General features: G+C 35.7%; 1 protein-coding gene across 13 annotated transcripts in view; it reads right to left on the bottom strand.

Annotated features, from left to right (window-relative positions):
• Positions 1-13966, bottom strand: part of FAM110B (family with sequence similarity 110 member B) — a 214833-nt gene that overhangs the window by 71194 nt on the left and 129673 nt on the right. For 3 of the 13 annotated variants that reach the window (XM_069099978.1, XM_069099982.1, XM_069099985.1), the window contains one exon: positions 10237-10385. The exons of 8 other annotated variants lie outside the window; for them this stretch is intronic. The gene's annotated coding sequence lies outside the window, so the exon portion shown is untranslated. Of the gene's footprint in view, positions 1-10236; positions 10386-13597; positions 13657-13966 lie in introns of all 13 variants that reach the window. 2 more of the 13 variants (XM_069099977.1, XM_069099981.1) reach the window with 1 other exon arrangement.

Raw genomic sequence — 13966 nt, 5'->3', positions numbered from 1 at the left:
GGAACTGTGAATCAGTACAACCACTTAAAACTATGCAAATAAAATAATTAGTGTAACCCAGAAATTTTATCAGTAAGAAAGTTCCTAAATACACCAAATTAATTATAGCAGTGTTTTTTATGATAGAAAAGACTGAAAAAAAAGATGTCTACTGATTGGGGTGAGGTTAGGAGTTAAACAAAATGTGGTATACATAAAGGCAATGGAACACTACTTTGGTATAAGAAATGATGGATAAGATGAATACAGAGAAGCATGAAAAGATCTACAAGAACTGATGCAGCATGAAGCAAGCGGAGCTAAGAAAGCAATATAAATAATGATTATAACAATGCAAACATAATGAGAAACCATACCAAAAAGTAAAAAATGAATGCTGTAAAATTATAAAGAACAAACAGCCTGAAAGAAGAAATATGGGAAGACATTCCTACCCTACCTTTACTTCTTTGTAGAGATGGGAAGTTTACAAATGTTATACATATTTTCAGACTTTTTAATGTATTCTTCAATTTTGTTTCTTTTTTTTTTCCTTTTGTTCTTTTTAAAAATATGGGATGGCTCTCTGGTTGGGGTAGGAGGAGATATTCTGAGGGAAACTACAGTGATATTAAAAATCAATAAAAACATTTTAAAAAAGAAGCAAACTCAGAAGAAAAAAATGAAATGGGGGAACATCTCAAGATCCCAATGGGACCACAGAAAGAGCTCTTCAATGAGTTCTGATTTTAAAGGGGCAAGTTCAAAATATGCAACCAAGATATAATCTCCAAGAGAGCAGGGATAGTTTAATTTTTGACTCTCTATTCCCAGTACAATGCTGAGTACATAGTCACAATAAATACATGCTTGCTGACTGAGTGAATGATTAATTAAAGTAGGGGAAGGTGAAAAGACAAATGCAGAAAAATGGCTGGACTCAGTAAGAATAATGTTAAGAAAAGGAAATACTGACAGGAATGAGTTTTTGTTTTTTGATTTTTGGAGGGTGATTGGGGTTAAGTGACTTGCCCAAAGTCACACGGCTAGTAAATGTGTCAAGTTTTTGAGGCCAGATTTGAACTCAGGTCCTCCTGACTCCAGGTCCAGTGTGCCACCTAGCCACCCCAGGAATGAGTTTTGCAAAATTGACTAAGGGCAGCAAAAGTGGCTTAAATATGCTAAGTTGTTGGGGGAATGGGGAAGACCAAAGACCAAAGAAGGTATAGAACTGTTTTTGGTAATTGGCAATAAAATATGTAAATGAACAACAGAGTGAAAAATGGCTCAAAATCTATTTTGCTAGTTTTCTCTATCCAGGACTTTTGCCCCATACAAAATGGTTAGAATACAAATGATTAACAACGGATTGGGTGGGGAACCTGTGGCCTCGAGGCCACATGTGGCCTTCTAGGTCCTCAAGTACAGTCCTCTGGCTGAATACAAACTTCACAGAACAAAATCCCTTAATGCCCCCACTTGAGGACCTACAGGGTCACATGTTTCCTCAAGGCCGTAGGTTCCCCACAGAAAAGACTCTTTGGATCTAGAGTTAGAAGACCTCTCATCACTGCTAATTATTAGCTTGTCACTCCTGTAAAACTTTGTTTCCTCATTTGAACCTGAAAAGACCTTAGCCTAAAAGGGCCAGGGTCTCCCACTGCGTCCTGGGCCATCTCCAGTTGTCCTGATGAATATCTGGCCACTGGATCCAGATGGCTCTAGAGGAGAAAGTAAAGTTGGTGACTTTTCACAGCCCTCTCTCACTCAAATCCAAGTCAACTGCAAGTCATGTCATCATCTCCCTGATGTGACCATCTTCTCTGAGAACGCAGGACAAACACAACAACAAGCTATAAGCACTTCCATCCAGTTTTAAAATCTCAAATCCTTTGGTCCTAACTTAACCAACATTAGTTCAAGCCACCTGGCAAAGATGAACTACATATTAGAGACTACAAATAGGATTATGGAACCACTACTGAAGATCTTGAAGATATGCAGAGATTCAGTAGGACTAGAAATGTCCCAGTTTTCACAGAGGGAAGGAAAGGTGATTCTCAAACAAAAAGCCAGTAAGCTTAATGTCCATTCCCAGAAACACTGTGAAATGAATGATTAAATAGGAGATTTGTGAGCACTTACGTACCTATTAGATTAATAACTAGGTCATCATTTGCATAACTATATAGATTAGAATAGCTCTGAAAACACCCCAACTTCTGTCTTCCTGTAGAGTTTAAAGGAACAAGAATAATTAAAAATATCAAAATGATACCAAATCCATTAATAATCTTTCCAATATCAAGTAAATATGATTAAATATATTTCAAGAGCTCTTTTGTTATTATTTACTAAGAATTCATCAAGTGCTTGACATGGTATAAATTCTAGGAGTCAGAAGATATATTCTTTGCTTATTAGGAGAGTTTAGAAAATCTGACAAGAAAGACACACATGAAGACAAGGTAAATGAACTAGAGTTTTTTTTTTATTAACAAGGAGATTGGCAATCTTCTAGTTTAATGAGATGTCATGGAAATATGTGTAAGAGAAAAGCTAGCAGGAGGGAAAAAATTTTAAATTTATGCAAATTTAAAAGGCAGGTAGCAGGAAGGAAATAAACATTTACATAGGGTCTACGGCACGTTAGGCACTGTGCAAAGCTTTATTTCCCTCCTCTACAAATATGATCTCATTTGATGCTCACAACAACCCTGCAAGATAGATTTTTTTTTTACAGGTTAGGAAACTAAGGTAAACAGAGGTCAAGTGACTTGCCCAGGATCACACAGCTAATAAGGGTGAGGCTGGATTTGAATTCAGGTCTTCCTGACTCCAGGCCCAGTAATCTATCTACCATCTGCCTAGTAGAAGAGAAATATGGCTATAAACAAATAAAAGAAAAGAGATGAAAAGTTTATAGTTATAGCACCAATGAATTGATAATTAATGTATTCTTAACAGGAAACTTAGACACTAGAAGTCAAGAAAGTGAGAACATTTGATTGTACATTTATTTATAAATACAGTTTCATTTGGTACTAGGCAGAGAAGAAAGAGATGCTGATTTTGAGCATTATAAAATGTTAGAGGACCGGCAAAATTTCATACATTGCCCCATGCAATATAATTTTTAAAGACAAAAGAAGGTTCATGTGAAAAGTGGAACAACCTCAAATAAAAACCATATTCCCGAGAGAACTAATCTTATGTCAAAGGCAATTTCTTATCAGAACAAAAGGTCGAGGAGAACCTGGTGCCAGTTTATAAAAGCCAATATATCTGCCTCTTGTGGTCAGAATCATGCTTTAGTAAATGAAAGTTCCCTCCCACCCGCAATCTTTCTCCCATATGCCTTAGCCATTTAAAAGTTATTGAGATTTTGAGTCTTGGGTGTTTGCTTTGTATACTAGTATAGAGGTAATGTTCTTGAAAGTAGCCTGAAGGGTTTCTAAACTAGTGTGTTTCCATGGTAACAGACTGAATTAATGAGTGAAATCATTTCACACATTCACAGTAACCCAGTGACTAGGCAATAGGTAAAAATGCTCCGGGTTAGGTTTTGGTTTTACAGTGTCTTCCCATTTAACTCAATTCAGCATTTATTACATAAGAATATTGTGCATCATTACAGATGATTTTCAAACGTTCTTTCAGTATGGCATCAGTTTTTGACCCAGAGAATAATATGGACAGTTATGTATTTATTTTCTGAAGTTCTCTGGGCTCCCTGGTGATGGGGTGCTTGGGATCTATGTTTGTAAAATCAATTTGTAAACAATTTGTAATACCAATTTGTAACATCAGTAATGATGGGGTGCTTGGGATCTATATTTGTAACATCAATTTGTAAAACCAGTTTGTAAAATCACACTCCATTTTCCCCACACCCACCCTCAACCTCAGAGCATTAACTCTGCCCCTTCCCCCTACCTGAACTCCACCTGGCTTCAGAGCAATAACTCTGCCCAGTAACAACTATCTCAGCTTGGAACAATAACAAACTATTCTTATGAATCCTTCACAAAAGTATCTATAAACATTCCAGCTTAGGCAACTATTATCTCCCCCTTGTATAGTGTCCTGCTGCCCCCATGAATCCTTTGGTACCCTATCTCTAGGTTGACTCCTTGGCTTCCTCAATGAATCCTTCAGGACAATCTCTCTGGGTTAACTCCTTAAGAGCCTTGGTTTCTAGACATCAATCTTGTCAAACATGACACTGATAGGTGGCAGACTGGGCACTTCTCCATCAGCCCTTGACCGCTAGCTGACTTAGTGATGTTTCAAGCCCAAAACCACACCTCCAGGTAGCCCCCCGTTGGGCTTTTCCCTAGTGAATCATGGGCAATACACCTGCGCAGTCACATTAAAAATGCATGTCCCTTTAAATACTGACCCTACCTTAATTCTTCCCTAATTCCACCCTTAATCACCTAGTTAGCATAATTGGCAAGGGTTCTACTATGGATTATCCTATAAAAATCTTAATTCTACCCCTTTGAGGTTGTAGATCCCCCTAAAGGACTTTTGCCTGCTGTACAGCCTAATAATAAACTTGCAGGTCCCCCTAAAGGACCCTTGCCTGCTGTAAAGTGTATAATAAACTTTTACAACTCTGACTCCAATTTGGCTTGAGCTGAATTCTTTCAAGACTAAATCGAAGGCTTTCTAGTCTTAGATACTATCAGAGTTCCTGCTGAACCTATTGTGAACCATCCCTCATCACTGGGACTCAGTCTTATTTTCCAGCCTTACTATCACATTTACATGCTTTGTCTGTTTTAGCAATGACATGGTGCTAAAATAAGTCATCCACAGTTTTCTCCTTAATTTTATTCGAAGAGTTAGACCAAATGAGAATATAATGTGGCAATCGGGAATACTTGGCTGAAAAAAAAAATGAAACAAAACTTGGAGTGGAAAGGCTCTTTAATGAATGATCTTCAACAAAGCCATTGAAATAACTATGCTTTGTAAAAAGCAGGCTCTTAAGAAATGCTTGGATGAAGTGATATTTTAAAATTAAACTAATGTCCATGTGGACAAGCTTTTATTATGCTAAGTGACGGAGCTTAAACTATAACTGGAGGTGTTTGAAAAAATTTTTAAGACTGAGAAGGACTCAGCATGATGAAGTAGAAAGAGCACTGAATTTGGAGCTGGAGAATCTGGGTTTGAATTATGTCTTGCTGCCTAACACTTCTTCTGTAGGTCAGATGTCCATCTCCCATCTTGGTGCCTTTGTGCTGGCTCACACTTTTCCCTGGAATGCACTATCTTCTCACATCACCTCCTGGAATCCCTGGGTGACCTTAAAGATTCAGCTTAAATGCAGCATTTTACATGAAATCTTTCTTGATCCCTTGGGGTTGCTTATAAAATATACACATATATAGATACACACAAACACACATACATATACATATATGTATACATCTATATCATGCTTTATATTATATGTATTATATATAAACAAATATCATATATAAATATGTATAAAATATAACAAATCTATGTGATACACACACACACAATATATATGTACATACACACATGCATTTATATATGTATGGGCTGTCTTACCAATTAGAAAACAAGTTCCCTGTATCCAGGGACTGTTTTGCTTTGGTCTTTTAATCCCAAGATATTAGCCGAATGGCTGGCATAGAGTAAGTGCTTGATAAAGTCTTATTGATTAATTTTTGATTAACCAATTGATTGGCAAGTCACATAATCTCTAGGTCTCAGGTTCTTCATCAGTAAAATGAGGGGGCGTTTGGTGGATTATAGATGGAAGAGATCTTATGTCATCTAGTACATATCCCTCCTCTGACACATGAAGTCAAGAGAATTTCACTGACTTGTTTAAGACTCAATGGGATTCTTTTGGGAAAATATTAAAAACACTTGAACTAAATCTATGCTGTTATGACAGCACAAATGAAGGATATGAATGGGTTTCCTTTAAGGATTTTAAAGGGAAAAGACCAAGTATATATTTTTTCTTATTGTTTTATAAGCAACAGTAGTGCCCAGAGGTATGAGAATTACTTCCCTTATATTAGAAGCTGTATTTTTTTGAAGCTTCATTAACCTTCCAACCATTAGGAAACTCTCTGGTGAACTAAAAGTATAACATTCACTAAACAGTCTTAGGTAAGGACCTAAGAATGCTAAGACTCATCAGCAAAATCGACAATTCTTGTCTGCTAGCAACATTCAGACTGTGACAGATATTTCAGGAAAGCTAATTATTTCATTTTAAATTAGACTTCATACTATCATGAGTCTTGTGGGAAAACATACAAGTTAATCTTCCTCTGTGACAAAATAAGATTCTAAGACTCTCTACGGAACATTCAAAAAGATGTGATGATAACTTGAGTTCTATTATTATTATAACAGGCCAAGTGGAGTCTGTTACCAAGAAATAAATCTAAGAACTAAAGTATATAATCTAAGGAGTGTGAAATCCATATTTTACATAATAATAATGCTGATGCTATGTAATCATAATGATATTTGTAAAGCACTTTCAGTTTTACAAAGCACTTTATAAATATTATCTCATTTGCTCTGCATGACAACCCAGGGAAATAGGTGCAATTATTATCCCCATTTTACAGAAGAGTAAACCAAGGCAATCAGAGATCAAGTGACTCATCAGACAGCTAGTAAATGTATGAGGTCAGATTTGAATTCAAATCTTCCTGACTCTATTCTCAGTGTTCTATCTATTGCACCCCCTCTTTAACAAAGCCCTTCCCCTACAACAATTCTATGAAGGGAGCAGTACAACTATTTTATATCCATTTGCCAGATAAGGACACTGGAACTCAGAAAGATTAAATGTCTTACCTATTCAGGATCACACAAAGAGCTTGTGTAATTTGAACTTGGGTCTTGTAATTTCAAGTCTAGTTAGTTCTTACTCTACCTACCAAGCTACTTCTCAAATAAGATGCTAATTTCATAAAATATATAAAAGTGTAAGAGTTCCCTAAATTAATATCAAAATCTGAAATCATTCGCAATCTAAAGAAACTCTACTAATAACAACTAATTGTGCTTGCTAAAGATTGCTTTTATTCAAACAGTATACATAATTTATAGTCATTATGGCGAAATACTTTTCTCTTAAGTTTCTTAGATTATTACCCTATATGCTGATCCTCCTTGAAGGATTAACCATTTTCTTAGAATTAGGTACATTCTTCTTCATTCTAATAATAATAATTAAAAATAAAATTGCCCTAGAAAGCTCATAAGAACTAAAGAATATCCATGTGTATTAACAGCTCAGTGTACTCTATCTAATCAAGTTCTAAAATTTAAAATCAGCTTCCTATAGTGTATATATAATCCTCAGATTAGGGAAGTCAAAATTTCCACCTAATCAATTTTAATCTTTGTTCTAATTATTTTGGAAGGTAAGGATTTTTATAACATAGGCAGTATGGTACCCTGGAAACAACAAAGGATTTGTAATTAGAGGACCCGTGTTTAAATCCTTGCTCGGCCAGTGACTCTCTGAGTGACTCTGAACAAGTTGTTTAAACTCTCTGGAACTCAGTTACCTCATCTGTAAAATAATCAGGAAGAGGGGGGTTGGAATAGATTTTCTCCAAAGTCAATTCCAGTTCTAAATCTATCATTTTATACTGGGATTGATACAAATTACAGCAGCAGAAAAAAACAACAATCTCAAAACAAAGATCTGAGTTTTAACAGTAGTGAAAAAAAGGAAAACAAGCATTTAGAATAACGAAAATGAATAGTTTTCAATTCTAATATTGTTTATTGCCTTTCTAGAAAAATAACAGTTATCAAACTAAGGTACTAAAAGGGAAATCATTTCCCAATTAAATAATGGCCACCTAAGACAAAGTTTTAAATGTTCAAACTGTAGAATGTAACTCATTTTAAGTAACAATATTCTAAAATAGATCTGTATAGATCAAAATATGTGGAATAACAGGAGTTTGTGATATGACTTCTTAGAACGGAAGGGCTCCAGTTCAAAGATAGCAGGTTTGCCAAAGGAAGAAATTATCTACAAATCCTGATCTTTTCAGAATCTTTGATTCACTGGTATATTGCACATAAGAACATCAGATGTTCTATTATTAGGAATGAATACTATTTTTTTAACTTAAAGGAAAAGCCATAAATTGCAATAAATAAATAATTTTAATCTCTATATGCCTATTGTCCATAGTTAGCTCATCTGACTGCCATCTTTAAAACTTTAGAATTTTACTACAGACTTTTCACCAGTTACTAGAAGAATATTCAAGACCTGTTCTCTTATCTTGTCAAAGCCAATATTTCTGTACATGAGAATTTAAAACTCCCCTAACAAGGTAAAAATGTCACAAATTTATAAGGGATAAGATTTATAAGGGAACAAAGTTGATGCATACTGGCATCACCTTGTAAGTCTTTTGATTAAAAAAAAAGGTAGTTCTAAAGGAGGAAAAAATATCTTGATGGCTTTTGGAAAAAATATTATTTCATCTTGCTATAGTACTCATAATGCCTTCACCCTTCTTTTTCCTCTCAAGGACATCACTGCATCAAGGATGAAGGCATAATTTTGAATTGTTGTTCAGTTTTCTAGTAACCTCCATAAAAAAATTCTAGTGCACTCAATCAATACTGTGCCATAAACCTCTCTGAAGTTTAGAAAGTGAGAAAATATAATTTGGTTTGTTAAAAAATATTCTTATTCATAGCATCCCATAAAAAGTAACTACCCACATATACAAATCATTTCATTTTGACAAGCTACTTGAGTCTGCCAAAAAGAAAGTGAAAATAAAACAGAAATCTTGTTGCAGTAAGGTAGAATGAAAAACTCTGCACTCAATGGAAGGTTAAGTTCTGAGGGTAGAAAGTTCTATGTGGAAGTGTCCTTTTATATACTCAGATCTTACTATGCCTTATGGATTACTGGTAAAAGGATCTCTCTTCTTAGTCTTGATGGCACTGCAGTTGGGCAATTTTCAAGTCAATCAATCATCTGAGAGCTGGATGAGTAGGTAATAGGCAGGATTACCCTGCATCTATAGCAGTGGCATACACAAAAAAGCACTTAAAAATGACTTCTGGTAATGAACCCCAAATATCTTATTATTTCTTCAAAATTAGTTATAATATTTATAATCCTGACAAATCAAAAGGTATTTAGTATTTGAATTGGATGTCTTGGCATTTTTTTTCCCAGAGAACTCACTAGCATTGACAAAATTATCATATAATTTATATGTGCAGTGCCTTTGATTTCATTAACATAGGGAACTCTAGATAAAGAAATTGATTCTACCATAGAGGCCTGCAGCTACTCTGAAAATAACCAATCAAGAATTTAAGTACCTACGATATTTAAGATATTTTGGTAGGGGCAGAGGAAATAAAGACAACCATGAAAAAGACCCTGCCCTTCAGGTGCTTATATTTTATTGAGAAAATAATACATCGTGTGTATACATATACACATACATATTGCATATATATACATGTACATCTCTCTATACACACACATATAATAAAAGTATATTCAATCAATGAGGTGATTTGGACAGTACTAGGAGTTAAGAAAGGTGGTGCCTGAACAGAGTTTGGAAGGAAATGAGGTTCTTTTTTTTTGGAGGCAGGAAGGCAGGACAATTGGGGTTAAGTGACTTGCCTAAGGTCATACAGCTATTTGTGTCAAGTGTCTGAGGCCACATTTGAACTCGGGTTCTCCTGACTTTAGGGCCAGTGCTCTATTCACTGCAGTACCTAGCTACCCTGGGAAATGAGGTTCTAAGGGGCAGAGACGACTTACAGTCCTCCAGTTTCCTTGGCTCACGGAGAGGTTAGATGATTTGCTTAGGTCACCAAAGCAGTAGAGATTAGTGGCAGGTTTGAATTTGGCTCTTTTTACCTCCCTCTCCATCCATACTATCACTCTGTCTCTCATATATACACAATAGATATAATCACGACATTACACAAATTCTACTTTTGAAAACATACCATATCTTTTTCATTAATATCTTCAATATGCTCATCTTTTATTTCTAACTAGGGTTTCTGTAGGTAGTAGTTCCAAGGGCACTGTGTTTGAAAACCAGACTCTCTCAACCTTTATATTGGAATTTGAAGGATCACAGACTTAGAATTAGATTGCGCCTTAGAGGTTACTGAATTCAACTCTCTATCTTTACCAGTGAGGAACTTTAAGCATATAAAAGTTAAGTGACTCACCTGGCTAGTAAGCATCTGCGGCAGAATTTGAACTCGGGTCTTCTCAATTCTAAGTCCAGCAACTCTACCTACTACACCGACTCGTGCTTTGAGGGTTTGGGTTTTGGGTTTGTTTGTTGTTTATTTTTATCAGTACATGTGATTTCATCCTAGGAGGGAGTAGAAAAAGTCCCTAAGTACTAGCTATGCAACTTACAATTTTCGTTACTAATTGGGCTGTTCTGGAGCCAGCTTGAACTAGAGAGCTGACTGTTAGATTTTCAGCATGAATAGGTAACCACACCTTGGAAATTGGCAAATGCTACAAAGCAGGGCTAGATTTGCTGTTCTGCTGATTGTCTAGAAGGATTCGAGAAAGTGATGGAGAAAATGTTAATACATATTAAATTTAAAAGTGTGTCCTGCATTTTTCCCCAAGAGAGCTCACCAGCATAAACAGTTATACTCACAAAACAGTGAAGTTGAAAAGAATCTTGGGGAACATTTGGTCCAAACTCTTCAATTTGCAAATGAAGAAATTGACACCTACCACCACTAAATGGCTTATTCAAGGTTATAAAGCCAGTCAATAGCAAGCAAAGCCTCACTTTTAATCCAGTTATCCTGATTCCCAGACCTGTGCACCTTCTACTACTACAGCTCTTCCTAAATAGTGGTCCTTCTTAAAGGAATCCTGCAGCATATACTTTTGTGAATAAAAATGAATTTGTAAAGCAAATGATCAAATTTCTCAGTTTTGTGAGCATATGCCTTAATACCTGGGTCTTCATTATTGCAGACAGAAATTTTGTTATCACCTCTGTGAAGGCAAGGTACAGTGTTTGGTCTCTCCTCCAGTATCCAGGACTGTACATATCTGGTTCCTGATAAATGGTTGCTGAGTCTCAAAAACCCCCAAAGAATCAAGCAGTCTACCAAATTGTACCTTTAATGACTTCATTATTACTTTAAAAACGAAACAAAAATACATTTTTGATGGGACTTGAACAAATGAAGGCAAAGATACAGTTTAAAAATGCATCACCTATTATCAAAACTTACCTTGAAACAGTGTATGCACTCCTTTAAATAGTATAATAATATTTCACGACCATTTAAGACAGGAAAATGTCTCCTCTGTGGAACATCACATGAATCTTACAGTTTTCCTACTTATCTATTAGGATAATTGCTATTAAAGTGGGAACTTATTAGTTTAAGAAGTACAAGGGCCCTTGTCAGAACTTCAAAACTAGGATTCAATAAGCCTTAAAAATAAATCTATCAACAGGAGAAATAATATCTAATGCTCATAATAATACTATTATACACAACATCAGTTTTTTCCTCCAGAGTTCTCAAAATACTTTGCAACACGTTGTTATTTTTACATGTCAATTATTTCAATTTAGAAATGAGCCATTGCGAAGTTTCTTGGACTTAATAAGTGGAAAACTCTTTCAGGTCTGAGAATATTTGTAGTGAATACCTATAGAAGTGCCTCCCTCCTTTGGAGACAAGTGGTCAGTGATAATTCTTCCTAAAAGGACTGAACCTGCCAAGTTAATCAGCTTTCTCTTTACATCTCACAGAATTTAGATTTATCACTCAACCTACACATTTGAAAATATTGTCTTTATATCTAAGGATTTGCACATAGCAGAACAAAGGGATCTTTGGTTGATTTTAAGCATAGGCAGTCAAAATTCTATATTAGCAAGTCACTTGACTCTCCAGGGTCAGGAACTAGAATCTCTACACAGGGAAACAGAAAAGGGGATGGAGGAAAAAGAAGAGTGTCCCAACCACCTTTACACATAAATTGCTTATCTCTGGATTTATTGCTCAATAGGAATAGGGCTTAGATCACAAAGCTCCAAAAGAAACATAGAAGAAACTGGTTAAGGTGGTCCTACAATGTATCTGGTCAAAAACTCACCAGCTCCTAGGAGGAGCCATTACATGAAGGAAATACTGAATTTTTCTTAAAAAAAAAAATAGCATATGGGATGGTATAAACTAACATGTAAATTTAAGGAAGTTATAAAAAGAATGAAGTAAATGGTGCATTCTTGATTCTTAATGCTGACGTGTTACATTAAAAGAATACTTTTAATGGAGTTAAGCCCAGGACATACAGAGCTGATGGGAAAGCTGGGATAATGACTCAATTTCTAACTCTGTTTTAGTAGGGACCACTCTGTGAGACTCAGTAATGATGCTGACATTCTTTATAGCAGTACTGTGGTATAGACAACTCCTGGGAAATTTATGTGTATGTCCTACTGCAAGAAATAGGGGCTTGACTACCCCTGACTGAATAAAAACTGGATTACTCAGAAATTGAATGCCATTTTAAATTACCTCAGCAGTGGCTCAGGAATTCTCTAGTGGGCCCTGACTGCTGCTCCTTGAAAAGATTCACATTAATAAGAGAACACAAAAACTCTGATCATTTAGCCTAATTGGAGGGTAGGGTGGGATTTATAGGGGAGAAATGGGAATGCCAAGGAAAAGGGACAAAGGGGAAAAAGGTCAATCTGACAGGGAAAACTGTAATAAAAGAAGAAACAACTATGCATAAGCACATTAGTAATAGGATCTGTGGAAGCTTGATGTCTTTAGATATTCTTTTAAGTGCTTAATTAACAATGACAATTCATTCAGCATAGAATGGTATTTGAAAAGAGTCTGTTGACCTTCACTCAGAGTAAATATTTTTACAGTTTAAGCAGTAGCAAGGCTATCTGATTCATTATCTGCCCCCCCCCCCTCAGTTCCTTGTAACATCACACATACACATACATACAAAAGACACACTTCTGACTTTATGGTCAAATAATCACATATTATGAGTTAGTATAATCTGAATTAATGAAGTTTCACTGTATTGAAATCCAAAGTTTCGCCTGTGTAGGTGTTCTTGTGAATGACTACAAGACAACCATGTAAAACAAGGCACAAAATTAAGTTGTGCTAAAAACTGGATATAAAGAGAAAATCTGGAGAAATTACTAGATAAGCGGGCAGCTAGGAGGTACAGTACATAAGGTTTGGAATCAAAAAGACTCATTCTCATGAATTCAAATCCTCCTTTAGATACTTACTAGCTGTGTGACCCTGGGCGAGCCACTGTACTCCATTTGCCTCAGTTCCTCATCTGTAAAATGAACTAGAGAAGGAAACAACAAACCACTCTAGTATCTCTGTCAAGAAAAACCCAAATGGGGTCATGAAGAGTGAGACACGACCGAAAAAACTCAACAACAACAAAAGAGTAGAGATGACCTGACATCAAGAAAAGTATCTTAGGAAAACTCACGTAACTTCTAAGTTTAAGCATTTAAAGGAAAAAAAAAGTGAAATTCTTTCATTTGGTTACCTCTGTGTTTTGAGATGATTAGGAACAGGGCTGTGGAAATTCTGAACAAGTGGATGCACCTGAAGATGAAATTTGAAAAGTATTTTTTTTTACTCAAAAAGGGCGTTTCAAGAGAAAAACAAACACTAATCAGGATTGGCCTCTGTCACTGACTGACCTGAATATTTGGCTTATTAGTTGAAGTAAACAGAAATTTAGATCAACTTTCAATCTGGAGAGGGCACTATTTCCATTCCAAAGTTTCACACTGTAACTGCTTTATGTAACATATATGCATGCTAGAAAAGGGCATTTTAATTTCACTGGACAAGCATTTATGTTAGCTTATGCAACAGATGTTACCTGAAAAACTGTATACAAACTTACTTT

The sequence above is a fragment of the Petaurus breviceps genome, unplaced genomic scaffold, assembly GCF_028583685.1.
Source record: "Petaurus breviceps papuanus isolate PSGF00001 unplaced genomic scaffold, PetGlider_PUasm1.0 38, whole genome shotgun sequence".
In the NCBI taxonomy this organism is placed as follows: Eukaryota; Metazoa; Chordata; class Mammalia; order Diprotodontia; family Petauridae; genus Petaurus; species Petaurus breviceps.
This window is presented reverse-complemented; position numbering and strand designations above follow the sequence as displayed.